This window comes from Amblyomma americanum, chromosome 10 (genome assembly GCF_052857255.1).
Source record: "Amblyomma americanum isolate KBUSLIRL-KWMA chromosome 10, ASM5285725v1, whole genome shotgun sequence".
NCBI classification, from domain to species: Eukaryota; Metazoa; Arthropoda; class Arachnida; order Ixodida; family Ixodidae; genus Amblyomma; species Amblyomma americanum.
Window position 1 is genome coordinate 16,150,808 of NC_135506.1, and position 16,383 is coordinate 16,167,190.

Sequence of the window (16,383 nt, forward strand, 5' to 3'; positions counted from 1 at the left end):
AGTGGATACCAAGCCGGAATCCGGGACTACGGGATAGTGGCAGATGAACGCGTCGATGCCAAAGCTAAGCTGGCTCATGCTGATGGGGCTTTCATCAAAGCGGCATTCGCGATAAATGACTCTGCAGCCTTGCTCGCGTGTTCAGTGCAAGCTTCCATGCAACTGAACTGGAACGACATGAGCCATCAACAAGACCACAGCTCTGCAGTCTCGATTCACGTTTACGACTTCACCTTGTATTTGTGGTTGTGCTCCCCTAAGGAACTCTGTAACGTCGATTACGACTTGGAGTAGCATACACCAAATGCCACCTCTATTTAACCGGAGTTGAAACTAGCCCAAATTGCTGTCACTGCAACATTCCGGAGACAGTCATCCACATTAGTTATAAGATTTCATAGACAATTCATCCACAGTATACTTATAAGATTCTATAGACAATTCATCCACATTACTTACAACATTTGAAAGACAATTCACCTCAACCTGAAACCTGCATGTTTTCATTCAATTAATTTTATGCGCACGCACTGAGTGCACACTGAACCGCCTGGTTAATAATAATAATAATTGGTTTTTTGGGGAAAGGAAATGGCGCAGTATCTGTCTCATATATCTTTGGACACCTGAACCGCGCCGTAAGGAAGGGATAAAGGAGGGAGTGAAAGAAGAAAGGAAGAATAGGTGCCGTAGTGGAGGGCTCCGGAATAATTTCGACCACGTGCACTGACATCGCACAGCACACGGGCGCCTTAGCGTTTTTCCTCCATAAAAACGCAGCCACCGCGGTCGGGTTCGAACCCGGGAACTCCGGATCAGTAGTCGAGCGCCCTAGTTTCTCGTTTTAAATGCTGCAGACACTTCAGAAGCTTTAAGCTAAATTTATAATAATAGTTGTCGTAGTCCTTTGAAATAGCAATTTGAAATACTGGCGGTGCAGTTTCTACATTTCCTTCAAAGACTAATTCGCTCAAAAATAGATTCATCAAGACACTATTCTTTTAGTCCAGTGCATGCACCACACATGTAGCAAAATCTGGAAAAAAAGAACCAAGGTGAATGATTCATTACACAAAAATAGCGTTTTCAGAAGCTGCACTAAAATACGTTCACCGTCGCTTTAATGCGATAACATTAGAGTCCCATGAGTCCAAAATGCTTCGTCGGTCTTAAAATTCGCCCATTGGATGGAGCGAAGTGACGTCACGAGAGTGAAACATTCCTATTGGCTGGAGAAAAGTAACGTCACTGGCCCGAAAGTGACGTCACTTCTCGTTGAAGCATCAACAGCTGGTAATCCTGCCGCTTTGTCAGCACATTATGGAATTAGGTGTCCATGTGATTTTATTTTTTAACTGCCTTATATTGCCCTTTCGGACACGTTCCTTCGTCTTTCTTCCCTCCTTGCTTTTGACAGGTATCTGGAAATCTGCCCTCTAGTCGGATACAACTCAAGAACGAAGTGGAATTTTCCCGTCAATGGGCCCTCTTCCAGCCAATGGCGTCGGCCGAATCTCATGACCCTGCTAGCATGACATTGCAGGCAGTGGCAGATCAAAGGGGATAGTCTCCTCCTTGCATTCTCGCGGCACTCCCTGCATCGTCATGCTGGCAGGGTCATGAGAATCTGCCGACGCCATTGGCTGGAATGGGGTCCTTTGAGGGGGAAAAAACTGCGTTGTTCCTGAGTTGCATCCGACTATAGTTGTCAGCGTATTGCCTGCGTGGTTCAACGCCAAAGTACAAAATACACCCGGCGTGACATACTAGTTGGCTCCGAATGTACGCGTATTTTGCTGATCGGCAGAAAATGGAGGCAATTTCTGTCTTCACAATGTATTTGGAAAGCAGGAAGCAGCTGCCAGTTTTCGTAAACTCCAGTAACTCAGGCGCACGGGAAGCAAAACAACTGCTGGCACTCTAATAAACAGCGCCAGTGGACCTAAAAATTCAACTGTTTAGAAAGTAAACACATTTTTTCCGTGCGTTCTGTCAAATTTATAAGAATAAAACACGTTTTGAAAGCCTTTTCTTTGTCTTGAAACCAAAAAATAGCTACAAAAGGATGCCTGTCTCAAGTCGCGCCTCATTTAAATAGGGAATTAGTGTAGTTGGTACCATGTTTGAATATTTCCTGCTATCATACGACTTTGCCGTTTGTAGGATTCGCTCTTCAGAAATCCTGCTATCTTCTTCGAGTAAAATAGAAATCACTGTTTTGGTCAATTTTACTTACCACCTTCCCTTAACGTATCATCAACAAAGCTGCGAAAGCAGGAGTCCGTCATCCGCTGTCTATCTCATTGGCGCTACCATATTACGCCACTGTCCTTTGCACCATTTAGTGACGTCGCAATGATCACTGTTCCGAGAAATCTGGTTTTCCAAATCGATATGAAATTGTGGACATAACAATTTAAGTCAAAACAAAAACTACAGGGAACACTCAAGCTCCGCCTTAAGGGCATGACACGATAGTGTTAATGGGTTAATGCCCATATATGCAGACTGCGTCATTCTCTCATTTACATTCATAGATCTCTTGGAGTCCTCCCACCTCTCCTGGCTCAGGGGTGCAGCGGTTAAGCGATGCGCCACTGCCCTGCGATGGCAGGTGCTGCCACCTGTGGGGCTTGTGAGACCCAGGTTGCCCTTCCCGACCAACCTCTCGCGACCAATAGTTAACTACCATGCACCTGCCACTGTGCGCAGTTTGCTCACAATCCGCTGGGAAGGTTGTGCGACGTCACAAGATCACATGACCAGGTGGCCCACCTGCTCCTGTGGGGATATTTCCTGGATTTTTCGCTCACGGCCAACGACGCCGACGACAACGCCGGCTTTTCTGCGACACGGGACCCTTTATGCTGTCCCGTTAAAATGGCGTCTATCCCGGCAAACACGCCTCGCGGAGGAAAACCTCCATAATAACAAAAAACAAACAAACAAATGCTGCAGTATCGTCATCTGTGGTCAGGCGTTGTGAACAAAAATTCACTCGACACCTAATTTCATTACGTGTTTGTTGACGCCTGTACCAGAAGTGACGCCACTTCCGGTCTGGTGACGTCACTCCTCTCCAGCCAACGGGACTGCACCTGTTTGGTGACCTCACTACCCTTCAGCGAATGGGCGAATTTTATGGCCGACGTCGAAATTTGGCCCCACAGGCCTTCTAGCGTTATCACATTAAAAAGACCGGTTCCTCGTAGCTTAGTTCCGAATCGTCTTGTGGGCTGTAATCCCCGCCTGCGTGATAAGTATGTGTTCTCCAGGGGTAAGATACCAGCCTTCGGAAAGAGCATACGTTTCACGATTCCGACGAGTACGTATCTTTTTGCACGTGCGCATGTCTGTATGTCCTCTCCCAGTACTAACCGGTGCACAACCAGCACGTGCGATTGTACACCTCCCTTCGGTACCTTTTGTAGCAGTATAGTCATGTTTATAACGCCGACGTGCGGGAACGCTTGGGTGTTAAAAACTTCCCGCTGAACGTGAACGAACAGACCCTCGACTCCCTGCTACCCTTTCTTTTAACTGTCGTTAACGCTATTACATTGCTGCCTGCATAAAAGCGAAGGAAAGAACGAAAGAAAGGAAGCACAGAGCGAGAAAGAAAGAAGCGCCAAACGGACATGCATTGGGCGGGCAGACGTGTCCATGCACATACGTGTATGTACAGTAGGTACATGTTTACGTTCGCGTTTGTACTCGCACGGAGCATACACCTGTCCAGGGTTTGCGGCCGATCTCTGGCTTTAATGGCCGAACGTGTAATGCGTGCACGCGATGAGTCGCTCAGATAACACAGAGACAGAGAAAGAGCTTCGCCTGGCCCGGAGAAATATTGTCGGGAGGGGTTTTTTTTTTCGTTTTTGTCTCCCCCTAACCGGGTCGTACGAAATCGTTTCCGAATGACGCACGCGCGAAGGGCGAAATAATAGGGAAAAAAGGAAATAGGTAGGGAAAGAGGGAGACGTGGAACGGAAAACAAGACGTACTCATTCTGGATGTGAAAGAGGGGGAGGAACAGGCTATCGTCGGGGTGCCCATTAAACGCACGTATATATACGACTTGCACGATCCGGGCTCTAATGGCTTTTTCTTCTTTTGCTGCGCGAGCTGTAGGTCTGAGTGGTCCTTCGTCGTCGCCAGCGTTCCCGTCGCCGCTGTGTGATCGAATTACGCTCAATGCGGAGCAATACGAGCGGAATGACGGCGCATAGGGAGGGAGTCGGCGGGCATGGGGAGTTGGCGGGAAGGAATAGGGAGAAATAGGGAAGGCAGGAAAGGCGACGCAAGCGGGCGGGTGGGCGGCGAGGGAGTGAAGTGGTCGAAAGGCTGGAAAAGGGTATCGCGCGTCACTGTAGGAGAAGGAGAGAAAACATCTTAGCGAGGACAGGTACAAGTTAGGGAAGAGTTTGGAAGTGAGAGTCAGCGAATAGGGGAAGAGGAAATCGTTGAAAGGGGGAAGAATGAGCGGGAAAACGCGACGAGGACAAACGGGGAAGTGGCGGGGTACAGGAGGCTTCGAAGGGGGAGAGAGAGACGGGAGGGGGTGAGTGGGCGCAAGGGGAAGCAGGGACGCTTAAGGAGGGTCCCGAGAAGGAGGGTAGGTGAGGGAGGGGAAACAGAAGCGTGGTGGAGAGCGTGGCTCAGCTGGGCTTGCGCCGGCTGGTCGGTCGGTCGTTCGCGGAGCGGCTTGCCGGGCAAAAGCTTTGTTGTTTCTCGCCCAGGGTTCGTTGGCGTGAGGAGCTCTTATGCATAACGGGCTCTTCCTCGCCTGTCTCGGCATTACTGCTGCTGCTGCCGTACTGCTTGTGTTGGCGTGTGTAAGCTGTAGATATGGCCCCCTGCTTCTGGGCGCCGTAATCCCGGCTGGGCGTAATTGGTAATCGATCTCGTTTACCGATAGCCGCCAAGCAATGCGTAGAGTTCAGAAGTCGGTAAGCGAGTTGCCGGAGTCGAGCCACGGGAAGTGACCCGAAGGATTGAGCGTGCCTGAAATAAAAAAAAGTAGGGAAGCAAATGGGAGAGAGCAAAATTTGAGTTGGTTCGTTTCTAGGAGACTTAAGTTACGGCTGTGTTCCACGACGAAACGCGGGTGTACTGTCTTCACAGGAGGTGCGCATTTTATATAAGAAATCTGGAGCTCACTTCAAGCTCAAAAATAATTTTACCGACCTCACTCAACCTCAACCTCATCATTTGAGGTTGAGGTCTTCTTAGACGCGCTCACTTCACTTTTCCTGAGGTCACTGCTGATCTCACTCAACCTCACCTCAACCTCAAATTGTGAGGTAAAGGTCGGCTGCTCGACCTCAGAAAAGAAAAACAAAACAAAAAGCGATTAAGAAATTTTGCCGTTAAAAACAATTCTGAGAATACTGTGAGGCAGGAAAGCCGAAATGATGATGGTATTATTTAATTAGGTGCGCGCAGACACTATTGATGTGCACGCAATAGGAGAAGTTTCTAATCTGGGATGAACCCTCAGAGAGCATATGGCCTGCGGGCACGGGTGTCCCATACGCGGTTACCACCAGTACGTCGGTGAGTACTTTATATGTGTCAATACTTGGCAAACTGCTTAGTGTATACTTGTTCGTATTGGAAGTCCCTCGCTTATTCACGCACGAACCGGCAATTGACAAACACAGCCCTTTTACACCATCTACCAGAAATTGGGAGGAGGGGGGAGGTATTAACGATACTCTTTTCAGGCTTGAGAATAGTTACCGATTATAAAGAAACGGGTCGTCGATGTACTTCCCAATGCGACGGTTATGCAGACGCATATTAGTATATTTCGATTTTGTAGCTCTATCCGGCATAGCGAGAATGTTCTTTTCTGTCCTTTGTATGTTGCCTTCGAAAACACTTAACAAGCGTCGACTGCAACACCAACAGAGGCACGTTGTATTTATGTCTGTGCAGAAGCGAGCGGCTTCTTTTATTAATGCGAAAGCATTAGATGGCTCACTTTCAAGGTCATATGGCAAAAAAGTGTTCGCCATGCGACGTCACGAGCCGACGAGTCACGCGACGAGGGTGATGACGGCACGTCATTAATGCTAATTTTTGTAATTATGTAACACTAAGACTAATTACAAAGACGCATTACAAAGAGTGCCCACGGCCCGGTCCACATTAATGACATTCGGGTTGCCCAGCACGTAAACGCGCCAGTTCTCATGTATGACACACTGCAAATATCATGCAACGACACATGCCTTTGACTCTCGAGATGATGGCGATAATGATGATGCTAACAGTGCATCCTTATGAGCCCGGGGAAGTCTGATATACCGCCACAAAATTAAATGTTGCCAGAATATTGATTAAATATTGTAGATTATCCAGCCAACGAAGACAATTACTGTAGGAGAAAATAGGAATACCTGTAGCTAATAATTAAGGATGATGATGTTGATGTTCCTGGGAGGTCAAAACCCGCCCCCGTTTCCGCCACTTCCCTCCAGGTGGCGATGGTAATGGTTTCGAAATCCTGGGAATTTTCCGATGACTCGGTGAACCCGCGGCATTTCGAAAGAAAGGGCTAGATTACATATTCGAACACTGTGCTAACTATTAAAATCACGCGGGTCAAAACAACTGCCCCCCCCCCCCGCAGCGAAATCTTTTTCCGAGCCCCCCACCCCGGGGAAAAAAAAAGCGCCTAAGTACTCATACGCCTCAGCAGAATTTTGGGTACCATTTCGCCAACCAGTCTGAGACAAGCTGCTTTTAAGTCAATCACTTGTTTTCCTTCAATACTGAACTAATCAATGGTACGCCAGCATCCTCGACATTTTTTACCCACGAGCACCGCGCGAGCATTCTGCGAAGCCGTTTAAGGTGAACGATGGGTCTCGGCAAAATAGTTAAAGATAACGGGTAGTGCCCGGTCGTCTGCGAGGCAGGCCGCCAACCTAACTGATCCCATACGAGAAAAAAAAAGAGAGTGATTAGAAGCATACAAACAAAAATCGCACACTAAAAACAGAAGCGAACAGTGTGCCCCATTAAACGTCATATTAGAAGGTTTGAAACAGCGACTCAGCAGCACAACGCGAGCATGTAATCAGTTCCATTCACACATCTTCATCAAAAAAAAAAGAAAAAGGAATCAGCTACCACATCAATATATACATTAATTGTAGTTTTGCATTTTTTCGCCGCTGTAACACCGCTATGCTGGCGCGTTCGCCTCGTGTTGCGGTGTTTCGGCATAATAAGTGAATTTCCGAGAAGTAACAAGGAACCGGAGACGAAAATAGAGGCGATTCGGAAGGATAGAAAAGTGAAATTATATTTGCATCTGCTTGCATTACGGAACGGGAATATACAGAATTGGTGTGTGACTTGAAAGGGGAAGTCACCGATCAGAAGCTTCGACGATGTTATGCAGGTTTTTCTGGCTTCGTGCTTTTTTAATCAAATCACCAGGTGTCCTTGTTAGGAACAACCCGAATCGCATTCTCTCGCCTGTGCCGACTACTCCAGGTTCTGTTAAGTCAGCCTGTAATGTACAGCAGGATCCCCTTTATTCGACTGCAAGGCAAGAGCCATGACATCAGCGCCGGCGACGAGCATGAACACGAAGCAGTCTTGCTTGGGGCCATCCGCGCTGCGACGAATTTATTACGTGCTTGTTGGACTGAACTTATTTGTTTGCGGCATCAAACAAAGCTACCGCGGGTCAACGTGAGTTACGTGCTTTGAGCGCTTCCGGGAGTTCGAGCCGACCGGCAGGCAGCCGGGTGCCACGCCACCGGGGCAAGGGGGATAATAATAATAATAATTGGTTTTTGGTGGAATGGAAATGGCGCAGTATCTGTCTCATATATCGTTGGACACCTGAACCGCGCCGTAAGGGAAGGGATAAAGGAGGGAGTGAAAGAAGAAAGGAATAAAAAGGTGCCGTAGTGTAGGGCTCCGTAATAATTTCAACCACCTGGGGATCTTTAACGTGCACTGACATCGCACAGCACACGGGCGCCTTAGCATTTTCCTCCATAAAAACGCAGCCGCCGCGGCCGGGTTCGAACCCGGGAACTCTGGATCAGTAGTCGAGCACTCTAACCACTGAGCCACCACGGCGGGTATTTCCTTTCCCCCAAAGCCAATTTTCAGAACAAATAGTACAGTGGTCAAGGAGATCATAGGGTGGTACGATATGCGAGATTTAACGTCCCACAGCTACACATGAGGGTCATGAGGAACGTCGTAGTGAAGGGTTCCGGATTTAATTCTGTCACTTGGGGTTCTGTGACATGAACTGACATTTCACAGCACACGGGCGTTGTTGCATTCCGCCACCGCCGAAATTCGGCCAACGCGACCTTGCGATCAGTAGCCGAACAGCGCATCCATCGAGCAGCCGCGACGGACATAGGGAGATCAGTGTCTCGAATCGGCAAAACCCGTCGCTTTGTCCCGATGAACAAGTTCCAGGCTCGCGCTTTGTGTCTCTCTCCGGTTAAAATAAACAAGGACACAGTAAGCTCTCCGTACGGGTGATTTGAAGGCCGCCTAGATGGGGGCGTGTATCTGGAAGCGTGCCTCTCAAAATAAGTCCGCAACCGTGGTGTGCTTCATTATATACCGTTTCCGTTCGGATGACGTGGACGGCGTTTCTTGGTGGTTTGTTTTTCTTTTTCCTTCGGCCGGCGTTTCCGCCACTGAACCTGGGCGGCGGCGGGAGCGGTGTTTCGTAACAACTGCATGCGTATCATATTTGCGAAGATCAGAAATAACCACGCCGGTATAGAGGGACTCTCCCTTTTCACGAGCCCTTGCGGTATTCTGCGCGTGTGCAATTAGGGGGCGTAGAATAATTACATTGAGTTCGCTGTGATTTCGGTACACGTGCTTCGTAACGCGTTGAAGTAAATATCGCGCATTAAAAAAACCCACAACCTTACCCAATACTTCTGGACAAAAGCATTTTTAATTGAGCGGGAAAAGTTTATGAACGCAAATTTTTCATATATTGCAAGATTTCACTATAACAATCAATATATCCGCATATCTCCCATCAGCAGGCTTGGATTTTTTTTTCTACTAACGTTTTTGCTATCGCCAGAAGCATTCCCTATTGGTTTTCTATACGGTAGTCTTAACTGCTCGACGCTAAGAATAGAAACACTACAAAAGAAAGGTTTTGCTGCAGATCGGAAGAATGGATCATTACCATAAATATTTCTATGCCCGTAGCTTACAACTGTTCAATTTTCAAAATTTTTGTCCACGAATGTTGGGCATCGAGAGGAGGAATTTCATTTATCGTGTGCTTTCTGTTTACTTTGCATATTTATGTTTTTTTTTCATTATATTTCCGGGATGTTAGCCTTTGTTGCAAGATCAAAAGCTAACCGAATATTTCTCGCACTTTTTACAGCTGCCATCAATGTTCAGCAGGGTTTTTCCTGCTTTTAACAGTCTTGGAAACCAAAAACGAAACGCCCAGATATACCGGGAGCCTTCGTCTGCGCCTTACAGTATTTTAAACGTAAGCCTAATGTAGCGTGAAGTGCGCATGCGCGTTAGTGCTTGCACGCCCGACCTTACTCTTCTAGACAGTTGGTCGCAAGCCACGCATAATTGCGAATCCAGGTTCTCCTATCCAACTATACCCGTCATGCCAGAGTCATAAGGCAACCTGATATGACCACAAAAATAACACCACTGTCTCTCGAATTATATTGCAACTTTTTCTTCCTGATTTCGCTATTTGCGACTGTGCGTTAAAATTATATAGAGCGAAACTTAAAACAGACAAGCACAAAGACGAGAGCAGGCACACGAGACGGGACTGTGCATTGGCGTTGCGATGAGTCAACGTAATATATATGTGGCGCGAGATGAATTCGTGAGCCGACCGCGTTGAGCCAGTGACACCGATTATGGAACACCGCCAAAAAGAAAAAAAAACGTCTTGAGTGGAGAGCGCGAACGGAGGAGGCGGGCCTGAGCAGAGCGTTTTGCGGCACTGCGCTCCTATTCGCCTTTTTTTATAGCAGAAACGCATTAGATGTCTGTGCGTCGCTTTACCACTCACATTGCATATATGTTCGCACTTCGCAGCAATGCTGGTGTTTAAAACCGTACACCTTCACGGCTCAGTGGTTAGGGCGCTCGGCTACTGATCCGGAGTTCCCGGGTTCGAACCCGACCGCGGCGGCTGCGTTTTTATGGAGGCAGAACGCTAAGGCGCCCGTGTGCTGTGCGATGTCAGTGCACGTTAAAGATCCCCAGGTGGTCGAAATTATTCCGGAGCCCTCCACTACGGCACCTCTCTCTTCCCTTTTTCTTTCACCCCCTCCTTTATCCCTTCCCTTACGGCGCGGTTCAGGTGTCCAACGATATATATGAGATAGATACTGAGCCATTTCTTTTCCCCAAAAACCAATTATTATTATTATTATTATTATTATTATTATTATTATTATTATTATTATTATTATTATTATTATTATTATTATTATTATTATTATTATTATTATTATTATTATTATTCACACATGGCACGTACTGTTTACACTGGCTTGCGTGACCACGCAGGTAGGAAAATAGGTTATTCCTGTTTTCCAGGTGAGCTTGGAGGAATAGGCAGATGATGAACAGGAAGAAGTGATAACTTAAAAGAAGAACGCAGCCAGTAGAATTCAGACTTCTATGTTTAGTCAATAGCAATTCATTTCTTAATCTGTTGGACAACACCGGACTAGATCGGACTAAGTTGCATCAACACATTACTGAGCATAGCGTTCAGCTTGTTGCTTGTGTAGCGGTGCTCTCTTAATGTAAGCCCATTTCAATCTACACCTTCACTGAAGAAGCCGCGCGGGAAACAGCGAGTGATATAATCAGAATCAAATGCGTCTCAAGTACAGCTTTCCCGAACATAACTTATAATTGTGGCGCAACTGTGGAATATTGTAATATACTGTTATGAACATATCAACGGGAATAGCCCTACCATCCGATAGATACCAATGTCTTGGTTTTAAACTTTGTCCTGCATTCGCACTTAGTTATGACTGCCATAAAAAAAAAAGAAAGAATGAGGTGCGTTTTTTACACCAAATAGCAGGAAACTACAAACGTCACGAGAGAGGATCTATACGAATGTATTGATTATTACGGTGCAATATTATGACATGCGAAAAATTGCGTTCACAAAGTACTTTTCTCTTCAAAAAAAAAAAAAGGAAATGCGCTTGTCCGAAATTTCTGGGTATGTCATCACTAGACACATTGTTGCTAAATTTCATTAGGCAGTACATAAAGGGTCTTATGCACTGCGTACTGAATTTTTTTTTTTGAGGGACACGCCCGTGGCGGATTCCCTGCTATGTCTTCAGCACTAAGCGCGAAATCTGCAAAAGCCCTCACACTTCGCAGCCACTCTGTCCACGCTCTCCTAGGGGGGAGGGGAGGGGGGAAGTTCCAAATTAGCAGAAAAACGTTTATGCCCCCTAACGGACGCAAGTCGTTAACGCCTAATTCATTCCAAAAGGCCCGTGTCGCGCGGTCCGGCTCCAATAAGCACTCGGTTCGCGCCCCCCGCGCCCAGACACATATAAACGCGGCCAATTAATTCCTCTCCCGGTCCCGACAGCCATGACCATCTCGAGCCACCTCCCGTGCCCTTTTCCTCCGCGCCCTGACGTCACGGTCGCCGACCCCGTATAATGTAGCGACGTCACCCACGTCGTCTTTCCCCCAGCGCTCCCGTGTCTCTAGAAGCTGCGGAGTCGGTGGTCTCCGTGCCTTCTCATTAGGCGGAAAATGTATACACGTTTTCTTGGTCCTTCGCGGAGATACAGCTTCACGCTGCTAGAAGGAGAAGAAAAAAAAACAGGGACAGGCCGGCTGTAAGACTGGCTGGCTGTGTGTAGCTGCGCCAATAACCGCCTTGAACTCATTAAGCCTGGGGCTACGCACTAACGACCTGTAATTCAATCGCGACATCTCTCGGAGCGCCCTTGGACCTCCTCCTCATCTTCCCTTCCTCCTCCTCCTCCTCTCCACCGATGTGTTCGTGCGTGTGTGTGTGTTACGAAGGCAGTACTTGCGACGAACCCTCCTTCCGTCTGCTTAGGAGGGGCCGGGAGAGGCACAAACATTTCTTTGTGGATCGCTCGGTATCTCTCTCTCTCTCTCTCTCGTTCGCTCGCTTCCCTTATTTTTCACTTTCCCTTTCTCCCAGGAGTTCTCGAAAGGAGACGAGAGAAGAAACAGGCAGCGAAGACTGGAGCTGTATACTTTGTGTCTTTCCCTAAAAACTGTGCAGTTCTGTGGAATCGACGAGGCGCGCCGGCGCTGGCCCAGATTCGCGTGCACTGTGGGATGTATAGCGCTCTTAGCTGGCCTTATATCCGATCAGCTATTTTGTGTGATGTATATGTTTCGGCTCTTCTGCTAGCTCTGTTTCGCTGATTGCTTTAAAATATGCGATGAGATTATTTCTGGTCTCGGACGTTCTGTTTCGAACGTAGCGCAGACACATCGCCGGTGATTTTTGCTTTAGATATGTCTTTGAGCCTAAGCCCGACCGGGTTGGATGCTTACTGGAAACTCAGTTCTAAATTTTCACTGTGACCGTCGCATTGACCCACGTTCCCAGTACGTCCGTCCAGTCGAGTCGACTTTGGGTGAGGGCTTGGCAAATCTTTGTTGGTAAACAAATAGGTAACGTCGTTACGCCTTTTTCTGTGTTAATCCATACGTGGTAAGTCACTTTCGGCGAAATTCGCAGACAACTAGAACCACGCGGAGATAGAAATGTATGCATGAGTTACTAAAGAGCATAAATCTTTTAAGTATACAACAGTCTGGAATAAGCAGTATAACACTACAGCACAACACCATACGCTTTGCGGAGAGTTCTGACCACCTCAGTGATTAAATATTTTCTGTTTTAGACGTAATATTGGTGACCAGACATACCGATTGTACTTGCTCTGTTCGGTCATTACTCCTTGATATTCTACCACGTAGTAGGTTTGGCCTCTGTAGTTTCGTGCGTCACCTGCTGGTTTTCCGCAGAAAAAACAAGGTAGTCGCCGGTGTCTCTTAGCCAAAGCTCTTTCAACGCACCAGCTGACTCCCTGAGGGCCTACGTATCGAAATCCGGCGCTCCGATTGGTCCAATGATCGTAGGTTAGCTGACCGCCACGCTACTAGCGACATAAAGACAGACTTCCCAGTTGCACCTAAAATATGGTTGCAGAGTAGAAAGCAAAATTGCAAGATGCCGCCGGTGGTTGACCGCGAAGCTCACAGATGTCGCCACCATATGATAACATACAGAAACTGGCTGTGATTCATGGCGTTATTTATATTAAGTTTTCTTATGTGGCTAAAGAACTCTGGATTCATTCCCTCTTCGTCTCGTCTGCATACTTTTCGTAGGAACACTGTCCTCCAAGTGGAACAGTGGTCAATGCTCCAGTTCAGTGTACCGGTAGACGTTGGTCCTTTGGGAGGAATACTGTCCTTGGAGGAAAAGGAAATAGTGGAAAAGAGTGGCCAGTGTTCCAGTCTAGTGTTGCACTGAACAGGGTTCCTCCCGAAGGAACACTGTCCTGCATTGGAAAGGCTGAACAGTATTATAGTCCGGTGTTCCAGTTTACCGTGTTCGTCTGAAGAAAAACTTTCCTCCAAGTGGAACAGGGTGGGGAGTAGTTCACTCCAGTGTTCCAGTAGACGATGTTTTTTTTTGAAAGACCGCGGTCCTCTTGGAAGAACACTGTCTCCCAAGTGAAAAATAGTGCTTCGGTGAACAGTGCTGCTCCTCGAGGAACAAGCGACTGCGAGGACAGCATTCCTCCTGGAGGAACACTGTCTTCCAAGTTCAGTGTGCTAGTGGGGGAACACAGTTCACCGGCACACTGTCACTCTCCTCGAGATTGGCTCACGATAATTCTAGCTTTACAAGTGCTGCACGGTACTGCTGTGCAAAGCGAGAGTATATATAAGAGAGAGCTTAATTTTATTTGCCGCGAGCGGGCCCGCGCGCGCGCGTGGGCGTCCGTTTTTTGTGCGCAGTCCGTATAATAACTGCTCTACGCCGCTTCTTATTGTTCGTCCTCTTGTCCTTTTTTCCCCTTTCTTTATCGCGTTCTCCGTTTTCGCTCCGCATAATACTTTTAATCGACGGAAGCGGTCCGCCGTGACCTTAATACTCCGTGGCTGCCTGCACCGTTTCCTTCCTTACTTCCTTTTTTTTTCCTACCTACAGCTATGCGTGCTCGTTCATGATCCCCTAGTTCCTCGTTTGTTGTTTTGGTCTTTTGTGCCTTCCTTCCCCAATTCTCATACCTCAGATTTTTTTTGTTCTTTTTTCCCAGGGCGTCCTCACGCTTTTTTGTTCCGTTGAACAGACAAGAAGTCGGCCCGGCCTTCTCCATCCTTCCTTACCAATCTTTCTTGGCGAACTCTTTTCCGCGCCGTATAAAGCCCCGCTAGCAAGTTTTATTTATTTTCGGGATTTTTTTTTCGTTTCGGAATAAGCAGTGCAAATCGGGGCCTTTATTTTCTACGTCCTCTGGAAATAAAGGAAGCGGAATGGGCTGCTGGCCCCGGACAGTAGTATAAAAAAATTTCTAAAATAGATTTCTCGGGTGCATTCCCGAACTCGCCACCGCATTTTCGCCCCGGCGCCATTTCTTGTTAGTTAGATAATTTGTATCGAGTGGGCGGCTGTTAATGCGGCGGTTTCCTGCCTGCTTCACTGCGGGAGGAACCTTGCCGAAGAAAAAAAAAGAGAAGAGAGTGAGGGTGAGGAGCGGTGGAAAAAGCGCAATATGAGCCAAGTCAGGAAGAATGTTGAACTGCGTGGCGAATAGTTACCGACACTAATTTTTGCAGTTTCCATACAGGCTATGAGTATGCGCGGCTTGGTAAACCTCTCTGCATATACGTAGAGACTGCCCAAAAAGATACTAATAACGCACGTCGTTTGCGGCATGTCCTTTTCTGTTTAATATTCTGGAGGGGGGGGGGGAGGGGGTGGCTAGCGGCTTTTGTAATTAAGTGCGACACGCTGATCAGGTATAGATGGGCGAGTATAGACGAGTACAGCCAAGGAAGGTTTTGTAATGCGGTCAAAAATTTGCTAGAACTGGTGGAAACAAGCTTGACCACAAGATAAAGGATTTACTCCGACAGCTCTAACAAATGTCGTGCGGTCATTAACTTCTTTAAGTCTTCTCTAAAAAAGCCCAGGTCACTGTAGGTGAGCAGTGTATATGTTATCAAGCACGGGAGTAAGGGGATTGGAATGATCATTGTTGGGGATTGGATTGGAATGAACTTATGAAAGAGTGCAACATTAAAGAGTTTTACGTGTTTTTTCGCGTGAATAAGACTTTTATGTGTATGGTTCCTTTGTTCTGGCAACGTTTTGCGCAGTACCGACTGGGGCTCCTTAAAACAAAGTTAAGTGATCACAAAATAATCTCACTGGGAAATACTTATGCACACACATTTCACCAGTGCAAGAAATGCAAATGCAAGCCCATCTTCAAAGATATGCCTTGGTTGTTTTCAAGCACACGAATAAGTTTCGGTGTTAGTTGACGAAAGCGTTGTATTAGTAGAAGTAAACACCCAAGTAGTAAAAGACAGTAGTAAAGAATAAAACAGCGTTACAATATCTATTTTTTCTTTATTCACAAGAAAGGACAAAATACGTCAAAATATGGTTGTGATCACAATATCCACTAAGATTATGTGATTAAAGTACAGGTGTTTATAGTACGTGAGGCTACGGCGCCCGTGTTTGCGGAACACGCAATTGCAATGCCGCAATACAGCATAACAGTAGATGTAATGTAATTCATGTACTTATGACTAAATGAAGTGACATGACTCACCCTAATTGTCGTCGGAATAATTCAGTTTAATTTTTTGCGTGCTTCTTCAAGTCACCCATGTGAGCCGTGACGTTTACACTATCTTCCTGTTTATAAGAATCCGAGCTGTTTGGTGTACGACTGCTTCCCGCATTTTGTTCTTGTTTTTTGGTGTTCGTATCTTTGAGATCACATAATACACTTCTGAGGTTTGTTTCCTTTAGCACATGTGTGGCCTGTTCTTTTTTCTATCAGCTCCAATTTCTGTTAATAGCGCAGGTAACCGGCTCTAAACATGCTATATTTCAAGAACAAAATAACGGTTTTTATGAGCTGAAAATTTTCATAATAATTTTGAATGTGTATAATGAACTATTACTTTGGTTTTTCAGTATCATCATCTTTATGTAGCTTTCTTTTGCTGCAGTTTTCCAGTTCGCCGTAAGAAAGCTGGAGAGGTGAAACCACTGTGCGTCGTATGATGGCGTGAACCTTCAGTTCAAAACAGAGCACT

General features: G+C 46.7%; 1 protein-coding gene and 1 non-coding gene across 5 annotated transcripts in view; one reads left to right on the forward strand and one right to left on the reverse strand.

Annotated features, from left to right (window-relative positions):
* LOC144107558 (uncharacterized) overlaps nt 1–16,383 on the forward strand; it is a 167,135-nt gene that overhangs the window by 58,755 nt on the left and 91,997 nt on the right. The window lies entirely within an intron of this gene.
* Nucleotides 8,035–8,106, reverse strand: TRNAS-ACU (transfer RNA serine (anticodon ACU)). Its single transcript has one exon. It is a non-coding gene; the product is annotated as a tRNA-Ser (tRNA).